Source organism: Bos grunniens, chromosome 1 (genome assembly GCF_055505025.1).
Source record: "Bos grunniens cultivar Pamir isolate PY7600 chromosome 1, Bosgru_T2T1.0, whole genome shotgun sequence".
NCBI lineage: Eukaryota > Metazoa > Chordata > Mammalia > Artiodactyla > Bovidae > Bos > Bos grunniens.
This window is the reverse complement of record NC_141165.1, coordinates 27,246,655-27,269,658: the sequence shown is the minus strand read 5'-3', so window position 1 is coordinate 27,269,658 and position 23,004 is coordinate 27,246,655. Positions and strand designations below refer to the sequence as shown.

The 23,004-nt window shown below is 39.3% G+C and overlaps 1 protein-coding gene across 5 annotated transcripts in view; it reads left to right on the top strand.

The window, feature by feature from the left end:
- The window catches only part of PIK3CB (phosphatidylinositol-4,5-bisphosphate 3-kinase catalytic subunit beta), a 178,951-nt gene that overhangs the window by 3,637 nt on the left and 152,310 nt on the right, over positions 1-23,004 (top strand). Inside the window, exon 2 of one of the 5 annotated variants that reach the window (XM_086362070.1) lies at positions 14,879-14,960. The exons of the other annotated variants lie outside the window; for them this stretch is intronic. The gene's annotated coding sequence lies outside the window, so the exon portion shown is untranslated. The remainder of the gene's footprint in view (positions 1-14,878; positions 14,961-23,004) is intronic. 5 annotated transcript variants of the gene reach the window in all.

Genomic DNA, 23,004 nt, shown 5'->3' with positions numbered 1-23,004 from the left:
TAAAAAGTAAACCCAAACTCTTTTCCTGCGTTATCAACTAATTATCTTGTTTATTTCTTTGTTCATTTGTTTGTGGCCTTTTCTCTCCAACATATTATACGCTCTCTGATGGAAGGAACTTTTTCTTCCCTGAGGTTTTCTCAGTGAGCAGAACAGTATCTGGAAAATTTAACTATTATTGAATGGATGAATGCATGAATGAAATACATTATAAAATCTTCTAATTCCAAGTATAACATGTATTGAACACATGATCTTTTTTTTTTTTGGTCCCAGGTTTGTGCAAATGAGGAAGTAATCACAGGGCCTGAAATTATTCTATTAGGTATCCTTCCTCTCTCAGTTTTCATTAAGATACTGCACCTCCTGAAAAGACTAAGCATTTAGACGTTAAGCGATTGACAGCAAGAACAAATGTGGATTTTGTCCATTGTATGCTGGATCATTAGTATTTTTGTGAATAAGAAACCAAGCAAGCTTTTCAGCCTTGTTTTGTTCTTTAGAAGCATTAAATTTTGGTCCTGACTGGAGGGAACTGGTTCTGTAGAATGTGGTACTTTAATCCAGTATTGCATACCAAATTGTATAGGGTAGCAGTTGAAATTTTTAGAGAACAGGCATTTTTGTTTCAGTTGCATTATATATATATATTTTTTTTGAATGTGAGACTCCCCCTACCCTGCCTATGTGCATTTATGTGTTTCCTCTGAACCATTTGATTCAGTTGTATCCTAGCATATCTTGGAGATAAATCTCTATCATTTGTCTTCTGTTAACTGCTCACTTGCAAGCTTTGTCATGTTGTAGAAAGAGGCAAATATTAATAATTCAGGATTTTCCCCCTGCCTGAGACTGAAGCCCTTAAAACTGTCTAGCAGGTTTGTGAAGAAAGAAGGGTATGGAAAAATCAAAGTGTAGAATTCCATTGTCAGAGTAGATAATAGGAAAAAGATACGTTGGATAAGGAAATCCTAGACAAGAGGAATAATACTGAACATTTAGTAGAAGAGAAAAAGAAAAGGAAGATAGAGGAGAGCATTATAGATTTTCAGGCTTGGGTGGGACAAATTCTCTTCTTACTTCTTTTACCTTCTCACCTACATCTCCAAACTTTGACACTTTGGATTATTTTTCCCTCTGCCTTCTCTGCATTCCCTGATTTGTATGGGCTATTCTTCTAAGGAATGTCTATGTATCTTTGGTAGTCTGGGACACTTTTTGTGAGAGGATACTAATTCTTTCTTGAAGAGGTCTTTCTACTTCTCATAATCAAGGTCTGACTCTCTTGATTTTCCAGCCACTTAGTCCAGCTTTACCTTTTGGAGTGACTCTAAACTGGTGTACTTCCTTTTTTTATTTTTTTTTCCTTTTTAAAAAAAAATTAATTATATTTTTATTTGGCTGTGCTGGTTCTTAGTTGTGACATGTGGGACCTTTAACTGAAGCATGCAAACTTAGTTGAGGCATGTGGGATCTAATTCCCTGACCAGGGATTGAAGCCGGGCCCCCTGCGTTGGGAGCACGGAATGTTAGCCACTGGACCAACAGGGAAGTGCCTGTACTTCCTTTTAAAGTTGTTCTCTCATGTATCATGGTAACCTTTCTGTTATCATCCCCAGGTTAAACAATCCTGAGTCACAAGCTTCTAGTTGAGAGAGGAAAAATGAAAGGAATTAGATGTATGGTCGGGTGTGTATAGTGTGTTACCTACCAGTTGCTCTGATACTGCAGATTGCATATGTCTAATTTAGACCTTTCTTTTTCTGAGTTACTAGATTTTTTAAAGTAAGAGGACATTTTTAAAAGGAGAGTGACATTGAACTTTAAAAATTTTGCAAAAACATTTTCATGTACAGTCCTGTGAGTTTTAACACGTACCTAGATTGTTTTTACTTTCTTTACTTTTTTTCAATCTTTTTTTTAAATCTTTTTCTGCCTAGATTTCTGTAACAGTGTACAGAATAATTTCAACACCCCAAAGAATTCTCTCATGTTACCCCTGTGCAGTCAACTCCCCTTCATTAAAAAAAAATTAATTTATTTTTTGGCTGTGCTGGGTCTTCATTGCTGCACAGGCTTTTCTGTAGTTGCAAGGGAGGGCTGCTTTCTAGTTGTGAGCTTCTCATTGCTGTGATTGTCTTGTTGTGGAGCACAGGCTTGAGGGCATGTAGTTGCGCATGTGGGCTCAGTGGTCTCGGCTCCTGGGCTCTAGAGCACAGGCTTAACAGTTGTGGCACATGGGCTCAGCTGCACCATGGCATATGAGATCTCCTTCAATTAGGGATCGAATCAGTCTCTCCTGCATCAGCAGGTAGATTCTTTACCTTTGAACCACCAGGGAAGCCCACTGTTTTCCTTTTTAACACTTGGACTTACTGTTCTTTTTTTCTAAACAGAATATTCCTCATAGCAAGAAATATTTCTCAAGCAAAAAAAAAAAAACTTGGAATAAGTGGATAATTGATCAATGTAATTGTTGGTATTCTTTTAGAAAAAAGTACTAAACTTTGTAGATGGAGGAATGTTCTATTGTTGTTCAGTCTGTAAGTCATGTGTGACTCTTTGCGACTTCATGAACTGTAGCACGCCAGGCTTCCTTGACCTTCACTGTGTCGCTAAGTTTGCTCAAACTCATGTCCATTAAGTCTGTGATGCCAGCCAACCATCTCATCCTCTGTCATCCCCTTCTCTTCTTGCCCTCAATCTTTCTTAGCATCAGGGTCTTCTCCAATTAGCTGGCTCTTTGCATCAGATGGCCAAAGTATTGGAGCTTCAGTTCTAACATCAGTCCTTCCAATGAATATTCAGGACTGATTTCCTTTAGGATTGACTGGTTTGAACTCCTTGTAGTCCAAAGGGACTCTCAAGAGGCTTCTCCAGCACTACAGTTTGGAAGCATCAATTCTTCGGCTCTCAGCTTTCTTTATGGTCCAACTCTCACATCCCTACGTGACTACTGAAAAAACTGTAGCTTTGACTATACGGACTTTTGTTGGTAAAGTGATGTCTCCACTTTTTAATATGCTGTCTAGGTTGGTCAGAGCTTTTCTTCCAAGGAGCAAGCATCTTTTCATTTCTGCAGTGATTTTGGAGCCCAAGAAAATAAAATGTGTCGCTGTTGCCACTTTTTCACATCTATTTGTCATGAAGCTGTGGGACCGGATACCATGATCTTAGTTTTTTGAATGTTTTAAGCCAGTTTTTTCACTCTCTTTCACCTTCATCAAGAGGCTGTTTAGTTTGTCTTCTCTTCTATCCAAGGTTGTCTATACTTCTGGCAATCTTGATTCCAGCTTGTGCTTCACCCAGCCTGTCATTTCGCACGGTGTACTCTGCATATAAATTAAAGAAGCAGAGTGGCAACATACAGCCTTGATGTACTCCTTTCCCAAAAGGCTTTAAATTTTAAAAAAATTATTGTAAAACTTCTGGAACCTGTCAAATGAGGCAAATCCCATAATGTCAAGTTACAATAGGGAACATCTAACAAAGAAATTTGGCGGCTAAGTCTGTGATAATATCATAATGGATGACATCACATATCTTTTCATCTCCCTTCGATAAATCCAGAATTCCCACTTACTGCAATTGCAGGGTAGGCTAGGGTAAACTAGAGATTAATTTTGCGAAGGGTTATGTTATGAAGTCTCAGCTTTTCTCCCTTTTCTCTAACATTGTCACTTTTTGCTAGCTTATCTATTTTATTCTGCATTTAGTTATTTTAGGTATTCCACTTTTCTAGGATTGGAGGGAAAAGTGTGCTATCTTTATAGCTTTAGTGTTTTGCAAAGGTAGCTTTCTTGTTTCCAGCCTAAAATAGTCAGTAATCTAGAAATTCCCTCATTTCCTCAAAAAAATTTACAAATCCTTCCCCTAAGTCCTGCCTCTAGATCTTTCTCGGACTTCTTCATCAAGAATGTATAGTTCCTCATTTTCTTAAGTACTTAAAGTAGGTCACCTGAGGTTATTAGCAGTTGCCTCTTTAATTGGGAGTATCTATTGCCAAAACAAAGGATGTTAATCTGGCAGTCCCCTGTGTTGTGGTATTGTTAAAGCCCAGGCCAGCAGTTCACAAGGCCCTGCTGCAAACCCAGGAGGACTGGCGCATCCTGGACCCTGTAGCTTGTCTTCTGCTGCTCTGGCTGCTTGGGAGACCACCAGACAAATGCTCATTTGCCTTCAGTGGAAATGCGATCCTGATTATCCATGCCTTCAGGAGGAGGATTATGTGGATTAAAAGAAATCCATGGATAATCCAGAAGCTTTATTTAAACTGCAGTTTAACCACATTCCTGACCATAGTTTTTCCTTGCATTTCTAATAACTAATTTATAATATTTACCAATTTCATGTTTATCTTCTTGTACCATTTAGAAGTAATGGTAGTTACAAAGTAAAGAAGATATGGGAGGGGACAAAGGAGTTGGATAATCTATAGGCTTTGCCCCACATGACTCCGTGTTGACTGTATGGTTTAACCACAGTGCTTACTAGACCTTGAAGACCAGAATTCCATGAATTCCTCACCTGCTGAGCCACTGGAAGAAATTTGAGGTGATTGTCAATAAGAGGCCAAACTCCATTTTGAGACATTTGTACTTTACTAGCTTAAATGATTGAGCTTTTGTGATTTAAATGAGTACTGGAGATTGTCAGAATTATAAATTTACTGCAATTTGAAGTTCTCCTTAATGTTTATTTAATCGCTTAAACTGCTAACCATTTTCATAGGAACTAAACTGAAGATTTGCTATTTGAAATATAAGTGTTTGTCGCCAGGCAGCTATCCTACTGCCTTTGACATGTTACTTACATGTAGTTACACAGTAGTTAATTTCTATTAAATAGTTGAAATACAGTTATTTAAAAGTGCTTATCCCTGATGCTGGAAAAGATTGAAGGCAGGAGGAGAAGGGGACGATAGAGGTTGAGATAGTTGGATGGCGTCAACTAGATGGACATGAGTTTGAGTAAGCTCTAGGAGTTGGTGATGGACAGGGAACCCTGGTGTGCTGCAATTCATGGAGTCGCAAAGAGTCGGACACAGCTGAGCGACTGGTCTGAACTGAACTGATTCTTGAGGTACTGATTTAGTGTGGGTCTTGTATTTAGATATTATGCTGTTAAAATGGGTGTTTTCCTCTGGCTTTATAAATCATTACAAATTTCTGCCTTTATGTTAACTGAACAAAAATTTATTTAAAACTTATTTCTGTACTTGTAATATATTTTCAAAAGTTGTTGTTCAGTCTCTAAGTCGTGTCTGACTCTTTGTGACCCCATGAACTGCAGCACATCAGGCTTCCCTGTCCTTTACTGTCTCTCAGAGTTTGCTTAAACTCATGCCCCTTGAGTCGGTGATGCTATGCCTTCTCTTGCCCTCAGTCTTTCCCAGTATCCGTCTTTTCCAGTGAGTCAGCTCTTTGCATCAGGTGGCCAAAGTATTAGAGCTTTAGCGTCAGTCCTTCTAATGAATATTCAGGGTTGATTTCCTTTAGGATTGACTGGTTTGATCTCCTTGCTATGGAGGGGATTCTCAAGAGTCTTCTCCAGCACCACAGTTTGAAAGCATCAGTTCTTCTGTGCTCAGCCTTCTTTACAGTTCCATATTCATTAGCTATGTGGATATCATTCCTGCAATTGAGATTCATTGTAGTTAATCACTGGAGGCATGTCCGGGGGGAATACCAACTGGAGTTCTCTTAATGTGCTTGTTTTTTGCTCTATGAGCCTAGGGAAACATCCACAGAAGAAGGTAGTTGGTTTTGGACAACGTTGTGATCAATTATAATTCTTTAATTTTTGTTCTCTTGATAGCAGTGGAAATTTCACATTTTCATTGGAAATCATTAGTTGTCTGAAAATGATGTACTTCACCTACCATTCCATTATTAAATTATATTATTAAAATATCCCCTAACTAACTGAGAGGCTTCTGAGTTTAGATTCTCATTCTACCTACAAGAAAGGAATATTTCTGTGTGTGTGTGTGTGTGTGTGTGTTACGAGAACTGTATATACCATACCAACCAGCATCAATTATTTTATCTTTAATTTGTGAAGAGGTCACTATCTTCTCATTGAGGTATAGGCAGTTACTTTTTAGTCAGTGATTTCTGTAAATCATGTAGTCTGTCTATTTTTACTTGTTTTCTTTTATGTTCTTTTGCCATTCAAAACTGGCTGTCAATGTAGTATATTAGAGAAACTGATTTACTATATAGAATTAAACTATAACCATAGTTAACGTTGTAAAATGTGCACCTGTGCGTCAGATTATGCTAAGTGCTCTTTGTGTATTATTCAGTTTATCTTCATAACAAACTTGTAGAGAAGGTACTAATAATATTCTTATTTAAGAGATGAGGAAACTGAAGCTTTGGGAAATTAACATGCCAGGTGGCACACAGATTTTAAGTGGGAAACTCAGGTTTCAAATCTGAATCTGTATGACTCTGGAATTTATGTTCTTGTTTATTTTAAAGTTTATTTTTTTATTGAGGAATAGTTGATTTATAATGTTATATAAGTTTCAGGTATACAACATAGTGATGAAAATTTTTTGAAGATTATATGGCATTTATAGTTATTACAAAAATTCCGTCTTGTACAATATACCCTTCTAGATTATTTATCTTATGTGTAGTAGTTTGTACCTCTTAATCCCCTCCCCACCTTGCTTCTCCCCATTTCCCACTCCCTACTGGTAACCACTAGTTTGTTCTCTATATCTGTCAGTCTTTTTTCTTTTTTATATTCATTAGTTTAATTTTTATATTCCACGTGTAAGTATTATCATACAGTATTTTTCTTTCTCTGTCTGACTTATTTCACTTAGCACAATACCCCCTGAATCCATCCATGTTGTTACAAATGGCAAAACTTCATTCTTGTTTTTAATGGCAGAGCAGTCATCCATTGTATGTATACCATTCTTCTTTATCCATTCATCTGTTGATGGACACTTAGGTTGTGTCCATATCTTAGCTATTGTAAACAGTGCTGCAGTGAAAACTGGGATAGAATTTATGCTTATAACTGATCACCTTAATAATTTTTTTATATTTTGTTTTTTTCAGCGGAAGGTTGAAAGAGACTAAAAGTTTGAAGTATTGTTTTTTAGCATGATAATCACCACTTTGATCTGACAGTACCTGTGTATTTGGAAACAGGAATCAGTTTTTTAGTTTTAGCCACTAACTTTCTTTCATTCAGTACTCTTTTTTTTCCTCCTTTGTCTGCTCTGAATGGCATATAGGATCTTAGTTCCTCAGACCAGGGATTGAACCTGTGCCCCCTGCATTGGAAGCATGGAGCCTTATCCACTGGCCACCCAGAGTTCTTCACTCACTACTCTTAAACAAGTTTTTATGTGTATAGTCCTTTTTTATGGATAAGAGTTAAACAATAAATTAGTTATGTGATATGGTATACTTTTGTTTTGAATGTAAGATAAGCTTTCCTTTTCCCTTGGCTTTACAATTGGAGTGTGGTTTTGTGGTTTGTCATACATATGTAGGTAATGAACATACTTAATGTATAACCTCATGTAGTTAGAGGTCCTAGTCTTCTTGTGTAGATAATCTTTACAGAGTTTTAAAATAAGAAAATACAGGGACTTCCCTGGTGGTCCAGTGGTTGGGACTTCGCCTTCCAATGCAGAGGGTGTGGGTTCGATCCCTGATCCAGGAACTAGGATCCCACATACCTCATGGTCAAAAACCAAAACATAAAATGAAAATAATATTATAACAAATTCAGTAAAGAGTTTAAAAATGATCTACATTTAAAAAAAAAGATATAAAGTATTTTTTTCCCTCTCTCCTTTTTAGGTTATTTGTTTCGGTGGTTCATTAAAACATATTACTAAGCTTGATCCTAAATTAATGGGAATAGAGGAAGGTAGACATAAATTTATTTTAAAATAAATGAACCAGTAGACAATTTTTAATCCCTTAACATTAAAAAAAAATGGTTTGAGAAGAATTAGTACTATTTGGCCTTTTTTTTCCTCTTCATATTCACATGAGAAAGGAATGTAAGCATTAACATTACATTTGCCATTAGCAGTACCTGGACACATGGAAGGAGATGCATAGAACAGAATGGATTTTCTGTCTAACCCTGGAGTCCAGGTAACTTGCTTCAGCCAAGGTTCTGGTTGTGATTCCATTACAAGCCATTATGACAGCATATCTGATCTGCAAATGGGAGATTTGTGGGTGATTTTCTTTTTATTTCTTTACTTCTTTTTGGCTACGCTGAGTTGCTGCATGGTCTTTCTCTAGTTGCAGTGAGCAGGGCTACTCTAGCTGTGGACACAGGCTTCTCATTGTGCTGCCTTTTTTTGTTGCTGAACACAGGCTCTAGGGCTCAGTGGCTTCAGTAGTTTCCATGCATGGACTTAGTTGCCATGTGGCATGCAGAATCCTCCGGGACCCGGGATCAAACCCGTGTCCCCTTCATTAGCAGACAAACTGTTATCCACTGTGCCACCAGGGAAATCTGTGTGATTATTTTCTTTACTACTGAAGAGTTGAGATCTTACTGAATATGCTTCTTCCTATAGACAAGCTCTGCTGCTGCTGCTGCTGCTAAGTCGCTTCAGTCGTGTCCAACTCTGTGCGACCCCATAGACGGCAGCCCACCAGGCTCCCTGTCCCTGGGATTCTCCAGGCGAGAATACTGGAGTGGGTTGCCATTTCCTTCTCCAATGCATGAAAGTGAAAAGTGAAAGTGAAGTCGGTCACTTGTGTCCGACTCTTAGCGAACTCATGGACTGCAGCCCACCAGGCTGCTCCGTCCATGGGATTTTCCAGGCAAGAGTACTGGAGCGGGGTGCCATTGCCTTCTCTGTTGTTTTCTCTATGACCCAACAAATGTTGGCAATTTGATCTCTGGTTCCTCAGCCGTTTCTATACCCAGCTTGTACACCTGTTAAGTTCTTGGTTCACGTACTGTTGAAGCCTAGTTTGAAGGATTTTGAGCATTATTTTGCTAGCCTGTGAGATGAGCACAATTGTCCGGTAGTTGGAACATTCTGTGGCATTGTCCTTCTTTGGGATTGGAATGAAAACTGACCTTTTCCAGTCCTGTGGCCACTGCTGAGCTTTCCAAATTTGATGACATATAGAGTGCAGCACTTGAAAGCATCGTTTTTTCCGATTTGAAATAGCTCACCTGGAATTCCATCATCTCTACTAACTTCATACTAGTGCTTCCTGAGGCCCATTTGACTTCACACTGCAGGACGTCTGGCTCTTGGTGAATGACCGCAGCATTGTGGATGATTCAGATCATTAAGACTTTTCTCGTATAGTTCTTCTCTGTACTCTTGCTACCTTCTCTAAATCTCTTCTACTTCTGTTAGGTCCTTACCATTTCTGTCCATTTTTGTGTTCAATGCTATTATGAAATGTTCTCTTGACATCTCCAGTTTTCTTGACGAGATCCCTAGTCATTCCCATTTTATTGTTTTCCTCTATTTCTTTGCATAGTTCATTTAAGAAGGGCTTCTTATTTCTCCTTGTTACTCTTTGGAACTCTGCATACAGTTGGGTGTATCTTTCCCTTTCTCCTTTGCCTTTTGCTTCTCTTCTTTCCTCAGCTATTTGTGAAGTCTCCTCTTAAAACCACTGTGCCTTCTTGTGTTTCTTTTTGTTTTGGATGGTTTTGGTCGTTGCTTCTTGTACAGTGTTATGAACCTCTATCCATAGTTCTTCGAGTACTCTGTCTACAAGATCTAATCTCTTGAATCTCTTCTTCACCTCCCTTGTCTAATCATAAGGAATTTGATTTAGGTCATACCTGAATGGCCTGGTGGTCTTCCCTAGTTGCTTCAATTGAAATCTGAATTTTACAATAAGAAGCTTATGATTTCAGCTACCATCAGCTTCAGGTGTTGTATAGAGCTTGTGTAGAGTCTCCAGCTGACTGTATAGAGCTTCTCCATCTTTGGCTGCCAAGAATATAATCAGTCTGATTTTAATATTGACCCTGGTGATGTCCACGTGTAGAGTCTTTGTCTCGTGTTGTTGGAAAAGGATGTTTGCTGTGAGCATCATGTTCTCTTAAGAAAACTCTGTTAGCCTTTGCCCTGCTTCATTTTGTACTCCAAGGTCAAATTCACCTGTTATTCTGAGTATCTCTTCACTTCCTATTTCTGCATTCCAATCTCCTGTGATGAAAAGGACATCTCTTTTTGGTGTTAGTTCTAGAACATTTTGCAAGTCTTCCTAGAACTGGTCAATTTCAACTTCTTCAGCACCAGTGGTTTGGGTATAGATTTGGATTACTGTGATGTTTGCCTTGGAGATGAACCGAGATTATTCTGTCATTTTTGAGGTTGCACCCAAGTACTGCATTTCAGACTCTTTTGTTGACTGTGAGGGCTACTTCATTTCTTCTAAGGGATTCTTACCCATGGTGGTAGATAGAATAGTCATCTGAGTTAAATTTGCCCGTTCTTGTCCATTTTAGTTCACTGATTTCTAAATTAGCAGTATTCACTCTTGCCATCTCCTGCTTGACCATATCCAGTTGACCTTGATTCATGGGCCTAAGTTCCAGATTCCTATGTAATACTGTTCTTTATAACACTGGACATTACTTTCACTATCAGACACATCCATAACTGAGCATCATTTCTGCTTTTGCCAAGCAGCTACATTCTTTCTGGAGCTATTCATAATTGCACTCTGCTCTTCCCCAGTAGCATAATGAACATCTACCAACCTACAAGGGGCTCATTTTCTGGTGTCTTATCTTTTTGCTTTTTTTATATGGTCCATGGGGTTCTACAGGCAAGAATACTGGAGTGGGTTGCCATCTCCTCCTCCAGTTCACCACATTTTCTCACAACTCTCCACTATGACCTGTCCATCTTGAGTGGCCCTTCAAGGCATGGCTCATAGGTTCATTGAGCTACACAAGTCCCTTTGCCGGGACAAGGCTGTGAGCCATGATTTTATCCTCTGGTTAAATAGAATCACTGAATACAAGTTATGATCTTAACTTATGCTCAGTTAATTAGTCGTTTTTTGTGTTAGCATGTTTATCTACCCTATTGATAGACAGTATGCCTTTTACTTTTTACTTCCTGTACATGCGGGCTTAACACTTTATCTATTTTATTTTTTGGCTGTGCTAGTCTTTGTTGCTCCAAGCAGACTTTCTCTAGTGGTGGTGATTGGGGGCTGTTCTTCATTGCGGTGCACAGTCTTCTCATTGGAGTGGCTTTCCTTGTTGTGGAGTACCTGCTCTTGGCACGCAGGTTTCTGTAGTTGTGGCGTGTGGCCTCAGTTGTTGAGTCATGCAGGCCCTTGAGCACATGGGCTGCAGTAGTTGTGGTGCATGGACTTAGTTGTTCTGCACCATGTGGTATCTTGCCAGACCAAGGATTGTACCCATGTCTCCTGCATTGGCAGGTGGATTCCTTACCACTGAGCCACCAGGAAGCCCCCTGCATTGACCTTTTACCTGGGTGTCTATTTTGGTTAAGTAGACTAATGGTTGCCTGCAGAGATTTGTTTATACTCTCTGTAGCAAAGCTCTTCTCCACCAAGGATACTTTACAATAATACTGAAAATCAGGAAATAGTAACTCTGTGTGGTTGAGATCTTGTTCAGAGGATTATTTTTACTTATTTATATACTTACTTACTTATTTGGCTTCATCATACAGCACATCTTTTGAGATCTTAGTTCTCTGACAAGGGGTTGAACCCAGCCCCTTGGCAGTGAAAGCTTAGAGTCTTAACCACTGGGCCACCAGGGATTTCCCCAGAAGATTAATTTTGTAGAGAACTTTATGTGTACTTAATTCTCTATAGTAATAACCATGTTTTGGTTGTATACTGGTACATTATCTACTCAGTTCAATTCAGTCCAGTCGCTCAGTCGTATCTGACTCTGCGACCCCATGGACTGCAGCAAGTCAGGCCTACCTATCCATAATCAACTCCCGGAGTTTACTCAAACTCATGTCAGGTAGGGTGAATAAGCTCAGGAATGCTTGGTACTGTTTCATGACTCAGTGAAGAAAGGCCCATTGTTACTAAGGAAGTAAATAGTAATCTCCAAGGAGACTACCGCCTTCTGGTTTTTAACATTTATTTAATTTTTAAAAAATGAAATATTTTTCTTGAAGGATAGTTGTACAACATTTTAGGTATACAACATAGTGATTCATAAGTTTTAAAGATTATACTCCATTGATAGTTATTATAAAGTATTGATATATTCCCTGTGTTGTACAATACTTTTTTTTTCTAGTTTTTTTTTTTTTTTTTTTTAATTGAAGGGTAATTGCTTTACAGAACCCTGTTGTTTTCTGTCAAACCTCAACATGAATCAGCCATAGGTATACTTATATCCCATCCCTTTCTAACCTTCCTCCCGTCTCCCTCCCCGTCCCACCCTTCTTGGTTGATACAGAGCTCCTGTTTCAGTTTCCTGAGCCATACAGCAAATTCCCGTTGGCTATCTATTTTACATATGGTAATGTAAGTTTCCATGTTACTCTTTCCATACATCTCACCCTCTCCTCTCTTCTCCCCATGTCCATAAGTCTATTTTCTATGTCTGTTCCTCCATTGCTGCTCTGTAAATCAATTCTTCAGAAGCATTTTTCTAGATTCTGTATATATGTGTTAGAATACGATATTTCTCTTTCTGACTCACTTCACACTGTATCATAGATTCTAGGTTCATCCACCTCATCAGAACTGACTCAAATGTGTTCCTTTTCATGGCTGAAACCTATATGCAGGTCAGGAAGCAACAGTTAGAACTGGACATGAAACAACAGACTGGTTCCAAATAGGAAAAGGAGTACGTCAAGGCTGTATATTGTCACCCTGCTTATTTAACTTCTATGCAGAGTACATCATGAGAAACGCTGGGGTGGAAGAAGCACAAGCTGGAATCAAGATTGCCGGGAGAAATATCAATAACCTCAGATACGCAGATGACACCACTCTAATGGCAGAAAGCGAAAAGGGACTAAAAAGCCTCTTGATGAAAGCAAGAGAGGAGAGTGAAAAGGCTGGCTTAAAACTCAACATTCAAAAAAACTAAGATCATGGCATCTGGTCCCATCACTTCATGGGAAATAGATGGGGAAACAGTGGAAACAGTGTCAGACTTTATTTTGGGGGGCTTCAAAATCACTGCAGATGGTGATTGCAGCCATGAAATTAAAAGACGCTTACTCCTTGGAAGGAAAGTTATGACCAACCTAGATAGCATATTGAAAAGCAGAGACGTTACTTTGCCAACAAAAGTCCGTCTAGTCAAGGCTATGGTTTTTCCAGTGGTCATGTATGGATGTGAGAGTTGGACTGTGAAGAAAGCTGAGCACCAAAGAATTGATGCTTTTGACCTGTGGGTGTTGGAGAAGACTGTTGAGAGTCCCTTGGACTGCAAGGAGATCCAACCAGTCCATCTTAAAGGAGATCAGTCCTGGGTGTTCATTGGAAGGACTGATGCTAAAGCTGAAACTCCAATACTTTGGCCACCTCATGCGAAGAGTTGACTCATTGGAAAAGACCGTGATGCTGGGAGCGATTGGGGGCAGGAGAAGGGGACGACAGAGGATGAGATGGCTGGATGGCATCACCGACTTGATGGACATGAGTTTGAGTAAACTCCAGGAGTTGGTGATGGACAGGGAGGCCTGGCGTGCTGCGATTCATGGGGTCGCAGAGAGTCGGACATGACTGAGAGACTGAACTGAACTGAATATTCCATTGTGTATATGTACCACAACTTCTTTATCCATTCATCTGTTGATGGGCATCTAAGCTGCTTCCATGTTCTAGCTATTACAAATTGTGCTGCAGTGAACAATGGGATATATGTGTCTTTTTCAATTTTGGTTTCCTCAGGGTATATGCCTAGAAGTGGGATTGCTGGATCATATGGCGGTTTTATTCCTAGTTTTTAAAGGAATCTTCATACTGTCTTCAATAGTGGCTGTATCAGTTTGCATTCCCATCAACAGTCCAAGAGCGTTCCCTTTTCTCCACACCCTCTCCTCTATTATTTGTAGACTTTTTTACGATGACCATTCTGACCGGTGTGTGGTGATATATCTCATTGTGGTTTTGATTTGCATTTCTCTAATAATAAGCAATGTTGAGCATCTTTTCATGTGTTTGTTAGCTATCTGTATGTCTTCTTTGGAGAAATGTCTATTTAGGTCTTTTTCCCACTTTTTGATTGGGTTGTTTGTTTTCCTAGTATTGAGTTGTATGAGCTGCTTGTATATTTTGGAAACTAATCCTTTGTCAGTTGTTTCATTTGCTATTATTTTCTCCCATTCTGAGGGTCTTTTCACCTTGCTTAGAGTTTCCTTTGCTGTGCAAAAGCCTTTAAGTTTAATCAGGTCCCACTTGTATACTTTGTTTTTGTTTACGTTACTGTAGGAGGTGGGTCACGGAGAAGGCAATGGCACCCCACTCCAGTACTCTTGCCTGGAAAATCCCATGGATGGAGGAGCCTGGTAGGCTGTAGTCCATGGGGTCGCTAAGAGTTGGACACGACTGAGCAACTTCACTTTCACTTTTCGCTTTCATGCATTGGAGAAGGAAATGGCAACTCACTCCAGTATTCTTGCCTGGAGAATCCCAGGGACGGGGGAGCCTGGTGGGCTGCTGTCTATGGGGTCGCACAGAGTCGGACACGACTGAAGTGACTTAGCAGCAGCAGCAGGAGGAGGTGGGTCATAGAGAATCGTGCTTTAATGTATGTCATCTAGTGTGCTGCCTGTGTTTTCCTCTAATAGTTTCTGGTCTTACATTCAGGTCTTTAATCCATTTTGAGTTGATCTTTGTGTATGGTGTTTGGAAGTGTTCTAATTTCATTGTTTTGCTTATAGCTGTCCAGTTTTCCTGGCACCATTTACTGAAGAGGCTGTTTTTACCCCGTTGTATGTTCTTCGCTCCTTTGTCAAAAATAAGGTACCCATAGGTGCATGGATTTATTTCTGGGCTTTCTATCTTGTTCCATTCGTCTATATTTCTGTTTTTGTGCCCGTACCATACTGTCTTAATGACTGTAGCTTTGTAGTATAATCTGAAGTCAGGAAGCTTGATTCCTCCAGCTCCATTGTTCTTTCTCAAGACTGCTTTGGCTTTTCGGGGCCTTTTGTGTTTCCATATGAATTGTGAAATTTTTTGATAGTTCTGTAAAAGATGCCATTGGTAATTTTATAGGGATCACATTGAATCTGTAGATTGCATTTGGTAGTATAGTCATTTTCACGATGTTGATTCTTCCTACTTAGGAACATGGGCTGTCTCTTCATCTGTTTATGTCATCTTTGATTTCTTTCATCAGTGTCTTATAATTTTCTGTGGACAGTTCTTTTGTCTCCTTAAGTAAGTTTATTCCTATATACTTAATTCTTTTTGTTGCAATGGTGAATGGGATCGATTCCTTAATTGCTCTGATTTTTCATTGTTAGTTTATAGAAATGCAAGTGATTTCTGTGTATTGATTTTATATCCTGCAACTTTGCTAAATTCACTGATTAGCTCTAGTAATTTTCTGATACTATCTTTAGGGTTTTCTATGTACAGTATCATGTCATCTGCAAACAGAGAGAACTTAAATTTTCTGATCTGGATTCCTTCTATTTCTTTTTCTTCTCTGATTGCTGTAGCTAGGAGTTCCAGAAGTTTGTTGAATAATGGTGGTGAAAGTGGACACCCTTGTCTTGTTCCTAATCTTAGGGGAAATGCTTTCAGTTTCTCACCATTGAGAATAATGTTTACTGTAGGCTTATCATATGTGGCCTTTCCTATGTTGAGGTAGGTTCCTTCTATGCCCATATTTTGAAGAGTTTTAATCATAAATGGTTGCTGAATTTTGTCAAAGGCTTTTTCTGCATCTATTGAGATGATCATATGGTTTTTATCTTTGAATTTGTTAATATGGTGTATCATATTGATTGATTTGCTTATATTAGAGAATTCTTGCATTCTTGGAATAAACCCAACTTGATCATGGTGTATGAGGTTTTTGATGTGTTGCTGAATTCTGTTTGCTAAAATTTTGTTGAGGATTTTTGCATCTGTGTTCATCAATGATATTGTCCTGTAGTTTTGTTTTTTTGTGTTGTCTTTCTCTGGTTTTGGTATCAGGGTGACAGTGGCCTCGTAGAATGAGTTTGGAAGTGTTCCTTCCTCTGTAATTTTTTGAAAGCATTTTAGAAGGATAGGCATTAGCTCTTCTCTAAATATTTGATAGAATTCTCCTGTGAAGCCATCTGGTCCTGGGCTTTTGAATTTTTGGGAGATTTTTGACCACAGCTTCAATTTCAGTGCTTGTAATTGGATTGTGCATAATTTCTATTTCTTCCTGGTTCAGTCTTGAAAGATTGAACTTTTCTAAGAATCTGTCCATTCCTTCCAGGTTTTCCATTTTGTTGCCATATAGTTCATAATAGTCTTTTACAATCCTTGGTATTTCTGCATTGTCTGTTGTGACCTCTTTTTCATTTCTAATTTTGTTGATTTGATTCTACAATATACTCTTGTAGCTTATTTTTTACATGGTAGTTTGTACTTCTTAATGCCTTACCCCTGTTTGCCCCTTCCCTTCCCCTCTCACTGGTAACCAGTAGTTTTTTCTCTGTATCTGAATTGTTTCTTTAATTTAATTTTGTTTTGGCTGCACTAGATCTTTGTTTCTTTGAATGGGCTTTCTCTAGTTGTGGAAAGGGGGCTTATTCTCTGGTTGTGGTGCTTGGGTTTCTCATTGTAGTTGCTTCTCTTGTAGCACACAGGCTCTAAAGGGTGGGCTTCAGTCATTTGGTACATTGCTTTAGTTGCCCCAAGGCATGTGAAATCTTCCTGGACTTGGAATGGAACCTGTGTCCCCTGCTGTGGCAGATGGATTCTTAATCACTTGACCACCAGGGTAGTTCTTAGGTATATTTATTTCTAATAGTAGGTACATGCCTATCATTTAAAATTTAAAAAGAATACAGTGAAATGTAAGTCTTGTGCCTCTCCTAATTCTCTGTGAGGAGATAATTATTCTCTTAAGTTTTTTTTTGTTCTTAGATAACCCATGTATTTATTTATTTTATTTATTTTTTTGGCTGTGCCACTCGGCCTGTGCGGTCTTAGTTCCCCTACTAGGAATTGAACCTGGGCCCTTGGCAGTGAAAGCATGTAGTCCTAACCACTGGACTACCTGGGAATTCCCAACCTGTGTATTAATGAATATGTTGTTGTTTAGTAGGTGAGTTGTGCCTGAGTTTTTTGTGACCCCATGGACTGTAGCCTGCCAGACTTCTCTGTCCATGGGATTTCCCTTGCAAGAATACGGTAGTTGGCTGCCATTTCTTCTCCAGGGGATCTTATGTCTTCTGCATTGGGAGGTGGGTTGTTTACCACTGAACTGCCTGGGAAGCCACTTTTAATGAATATACACACAGGTAAAAGCCCACCCTCAGAAATGGTAGCTGGCATGCACATTTTTCTTTGTGTCTTTTCTTATTACTTAGCAAGATATTTGATATTATGTATCTATCATCACAGAACTGCTTTATTCTTTTTCATGGTTTCTTAGTATTCTGTTGTGTCAATGTAACATAAATTTTCTCTATTTGTATATGAATTAACATTTAAATTGTTTCTAATCTTTTGCTATAGTTTTGATGTGGCCAGGTTTGAATTCAAGATTTGCAGGCTATGTGTGGAGACTGAGAAAGAGGAAAAGGCCATTCTGATGTTTGAGACAAGGGAGGAGGATAGCAGGAGAAAATCTGGAAAGGTAGGAGAATGAAGGGAGAGAACAAACAATTGAAGGAGGCAGGATTAAAGGATAGGGGTGAAATAGGCCGGATGTGTCCAAGGCAGGTACTAAAACTGCTGTCTTGGTACCAGACTGTTTGAAGTTATTAACCATATAATCTTGGGCAAGTTGCCTGTTCTCTCTATGCCTTCATTTCCTCATCTGCGAAATGGGATAATAACACCTCATTGTATGTTGCTGTAGAGCTGTTGGTACAGCATTCCTCCACATTGAGAAAGCTTTCTGTTCCCTGACCCCGCCCCCCCACTTTGCTATTTTTCAGCCTTTACAGCTCAAGTGTATTTCTCCCCCAAACCATCTTGATTGCACCAAGAGCCCCACTTCTGTATCCTATACCTTTGTCTTAGATGTCACCTCATTCCTTTGAAATTCTCATATCTAATTATTTACCCCATCTGATGGTGGAGGACCATCTTTTGTATTGTTTTGTGTAATTTAGTTTTACCTGCAACCACCACTAAAATACTTGTTAGCACAGTGTCTAGCATATAGTATGGAGAAGGAAGTGGCAGCCCACTCCAGTCTTTCCTGGAGAATTCCATAGACAGAGGAGCCTGCTAGGCTACAGTCCATGGGGTCTCAAAAAGTCAGACACAACTGAGTGACCATTACTCACCCACTCACTAGCATATAGTAGGCACTTCATAATATTTGTCTTAAGCTGAAGAAAGCCATGGGCCTTAGGAACATTGAACCTAGAAAAATGCTAATCTTTCCACCCTTTCCCCAGTCACCCAGTTTTCAATCCTGAAGCAACTAGTGGTTGAAGATGTGTTTTTCCTCAGTTTATATAAACAAATACATATATATGTACATATTTACATATCTCTCCCTCTTTAAAACTAAAACAATATCATACTCTAAACATTGTTATGCACATTGTAGTCATCCCCCAAAAGAATGATGTTTGATTCTGTGCACGCTTGACCCATATAAAATTGTAAGCATTGTTAGGTTTTCACTTAAGACTCATGCTGTAGTATCAGTAGCTGTGACTGGTGAGTCAACTGTCTAATTACAGTGAGATTATAAGAGCATGTTTTTCTGTCCAACAAAGAAGCTTTGTAAATAAAATTTTAACATCTTGAAAAAAATGAGAGGCACCATTTTTTTTAAAATTTTGATAATTGTAGATTCACATGTAGCTATAAGAATAATACAGAAGAATCCTGGCTACCCTTTACTCATATTTCCCTAGTAGTAACATCTTGCATAACTATAGAAAAAATATCCGAACCAGGAAATTGATACAATCCATCTACCTTATTCAAAAGCCACCAGTTTTTCGTGTAATTTTTGTATTTATTTCTGTACATTTTCATCACATGTATAGATTTGTGTGATCACTACAGTCAAGATAACAACAGTTACATCACAATCTTGCATGCTACCTCTTTCCCTCCCATCCTTTTAACCTCTGACAACTACTCTGTGTTCTCCTTCTCAATGATTTTTGTCACTTTTAGAGTTTTGTTTTTTTTTTAAATGGATGACTTTAATTTTAATAAGGGATTACTTTCACTGCATTAAATTCTCAAAGCTTTTAAGGTGAGAACCGTGTTTATATCGTGTGCTCAGTCATTCAGTGGTGTCTGACTTTGCAACCCCATGGATTGTAGCCCATCAGGCTCGTCTGACTGGAGTTTTCCAGGCAGGAATACTGGAGTGGGTTGCCATTTCCCACTCCAGGAATGCTGCTTCTTAAAGTGACTTCTGTGGACTTAGGGGACAGGGATTTGAACCCTGGTTGGAGAAGATTCCACATGCCTTGGGGCAACCAAGCCCCTGTGTCACAACTACTGATTCCAAGCTCTGTAGCCCATGCTCTGCAAACAAGAGAAGCCACCGCAGTGAGAAGCCTGAGCACTACAACTAGAGAGTAAACCTCTGTTTGCCACAACTAGAGAAAGCCTGAGAGCAGCAGCAGAGACCCAGTGCAGCCAAAAATTAAAAATAAGTAAATGTTAAAAAAAGAATGCTGTATAGGGAAGTCCCTGGCATCCAGTGGTTAGGACATAGCACTGTCACTGCTGGGAGCCCAATTTAGATTCCTAGTCAGGGAACTAGGATCCCACAAGCTGTGTGACATGCCCCTCCCCACCTCAAACACACAAAAGAATGCTGTGTAAATTCTCTAGTTTGTAACCCTTGAGTTTGGTTTTTTTCATTTAGCATAATTCCTTGAAGATCCATCCAAGGTATTGCACATATCAGTAGACATTCTCTTGCATAGCCGTAGTATAGTTATCAGAGTTAGGAATTTAACATTGGTAAAATATTATTATCTATAATCCATATTCCAGTTACACCAGTTGTATTAAGTATATTTTTTCCCTAGTGGCTCAGACGGTAAAGAATCTGCCTGCAATGAGTGAGACCTGGGTTTGGTCCCTGGGTTAGGAAGATCCCCTGGAGAAGGGAATGACTGACTACCTACTCCCAGTATTGTTGCCTAGAGAATTCCGTCGACAGAGGAGCCTGGCAAGCTACTGTCCATGGGGTTGCAAAGATCAGATAGGACTAACTGACTGACATGTTCACTTCTTTCACTTTATATTGTCTCTACCGTTGCCAAAGCCACTGTCACATTATGGTTGTCAGGTCTCAGTAGTTCCCTCAAATATGGAGCTTTTTTTTTCTCCTTTAATAACTGATATATTTGGAAAGTATAGGTCAGTTTATATTGTAGAATGTTGCTCATTTGGGTTGGTTGTTCATCATGATTAGATCCATATTATGGATTATGGGTTTTTGGCAGGAGCACCATGTTTGATTACTTGATTAAAGTGATGTTGGCCTGATTTCTCCATATAAAGTTGTTAATTTTTGCTTTGGTTGTTAATAAATATTTTTGTGGGAGTCTAAGTAACGATTGTGTTTCTTATCAAACTGTCACCAATTTTAGCATCCCTTGAGGGTTTTTTTTCCCCCTGAATTATTATTATCAAGGTTACAAAATGGTGATAAACTTAAAGGTCAGCAAAAAGGCAAAGCTGACTTATACTTCAGCATCCAGTTAAGAAGTAGAAAAAACAATTCTTATATATATGTTAATAATATAAAGGCAAGCCTAAAAAGGCAAGGGTTAAATTGTATAGAAAAGAATAATAAATTTAGGCCCTCTCCAAAAGTGTAATTTATAAGAGAAAAATGTTGCAGTAAGGAATAATTCTTGAGAAGTTAAGATTTGATGGTGAATTACAAAATTATAAAAGCTTGTTTGAATATCTGAAGGTAGAGGTGGTTTAATAAAATTTCTTAGGACAGTGTTGCTGCTGCTGCTAAGTCGCTTCAGTCATGTCCGACTCTGTGCGACCCCATAGACGGCAGCTCACCAGGCCCCGCCGTCCCTGGGATTCTCCAGGCAAGAACACTGGAGTGGGTTGCCATTTCCTCCTCCAATACATGAAAGTGAAAAGTGAAAGTGAAGTCGCTCAGTCGTGTCAGACTCTTAGCGACCCCATGGACTGCAGCCTACCAGGCTCCTCCGTCCATGGGATTTTCCAGGCAAGAGTACTGAGTGGGGTGCCATTGCCTTCTCCAAGACAGTGTTAGATTTCCAAAAATTTACAAAGATTGCCCAGAGTTCCTATATACTCTGCATCCAGTTTCTCTTATTAACATTACCGTGGTACATTTGTTACATTGATAAACCAGTGTTGATAAATTGTTATTAATTGAAGTCCATGTTTTATTTGGATTTCTTTGGACTTTAATGTAGTTTTTCTGTTTTTGAATTCCACCCAAAATACCACATTGCATTTAGTTGCTGTATTTCCTGAAAGGTCCTTTTGCTTCCCTGGTGGCTCAGACAGTAAAGCGTCTGCCTGTAATGTGGGAGACCTGGGTTCAATCCATGGGTCAGGAAGATCCCCTGGAGAAGGAAATGGCACCCCACTCCAGTGGGGCTTATCGTGTTTATTTTCTGCTACACTCCTAGGACCAGTCCTTTCTCCAAGGGACCTTGGTTCCTTTTTTTGGAGGCTGGTATTTAGAAACTAAGATGTGTCTCAAACTACTGCACAATTGCACTCATCTCACACGCTAGTAAAGTAATGCTCAAAATTCTCCAAGCCAGGCTTCAGCAATATGTGAACCGTGAACTTCCTGATGTTCAAGCTGGTTTTAGAAAAGGCAGAGGAACCAGAGATCAAATTGCCAACATCCGCTGGATCATGGAAAAAGCAAGAGAGTTCCAGAAAAGCCTCTATTTCTGCTTTATTGACTATGCCAAAGCCTTTGACTGTGTGCATCACAATAAACTGGAAAATTCTGAAAGAGCTGGGAATACCAGAACACCTGATCTGCCTCTTGAGAAATTTGTATGCAGGTCAGGAAGCAACAGTTAGAACTGGACATGGAACAACAGACTGGTTCCAAATAGGAAAAGGAGTACGTCAAGGGTGTATATTGTCACCCTGTTTATTTAACTTATATACAGAGTACATCATGAGAAACGCTGGACTGGAAGAAACACAAATTGGAATCAAGATTGCCAGTAGAAATATCAATAACCTCAGATATGCAGATGACACCACCCTTATGGCAGAAAGTGAAGAGGAACTAAAAAGTCTCTTGATGAAAGTGAAAGTGGAGAGTGAAAAAGTTGGCTTAAAGCTCAACATTCAGAAAACGAAGATCATGGCATCCGGTCCCACCACTTCATGGGAAATAGAGGGGGAAACAGTGTCAGGCTTTATTTTTGGGGGCTCCAAAATCACTGCAGATGGTGACTGCAGCCATGAAATTAAAAGAGCTTACTCCTTGGAAGGAAAGTTATGACCAACCTAGATAGCATATTCAAAAGCAGAGACATTACTTTGCCAACAAAAGTCCGTCTAGTCAAGGCTATGGTTTTTCCTGTGGTCATGTATGGATGTGAGAGTTGGACTGTGAAGAAGGCTGAGCGCTGAAGAATTGATGCTTTTGAAGTGTGGTGTTGGAGAAGACTCTTGAGAGTCCCTTGGACTGCAAGGAGATCCAACCAGTCCATTCTGAAGGAGATCAGCCCTGGGATTTCTTTGGAAGGAATGATGCTAAAGCTGAAACTCCAGTACTTTGGCCACCTCATGCTAAGAGTTGACTCATTGGAAAAGACCCTGATGCTGGGAGGGATTGGGGGCAAGAGGAGAAGGGGATGACGGAGGATGAGATGGCTGGATGGCATCACTGACTCGA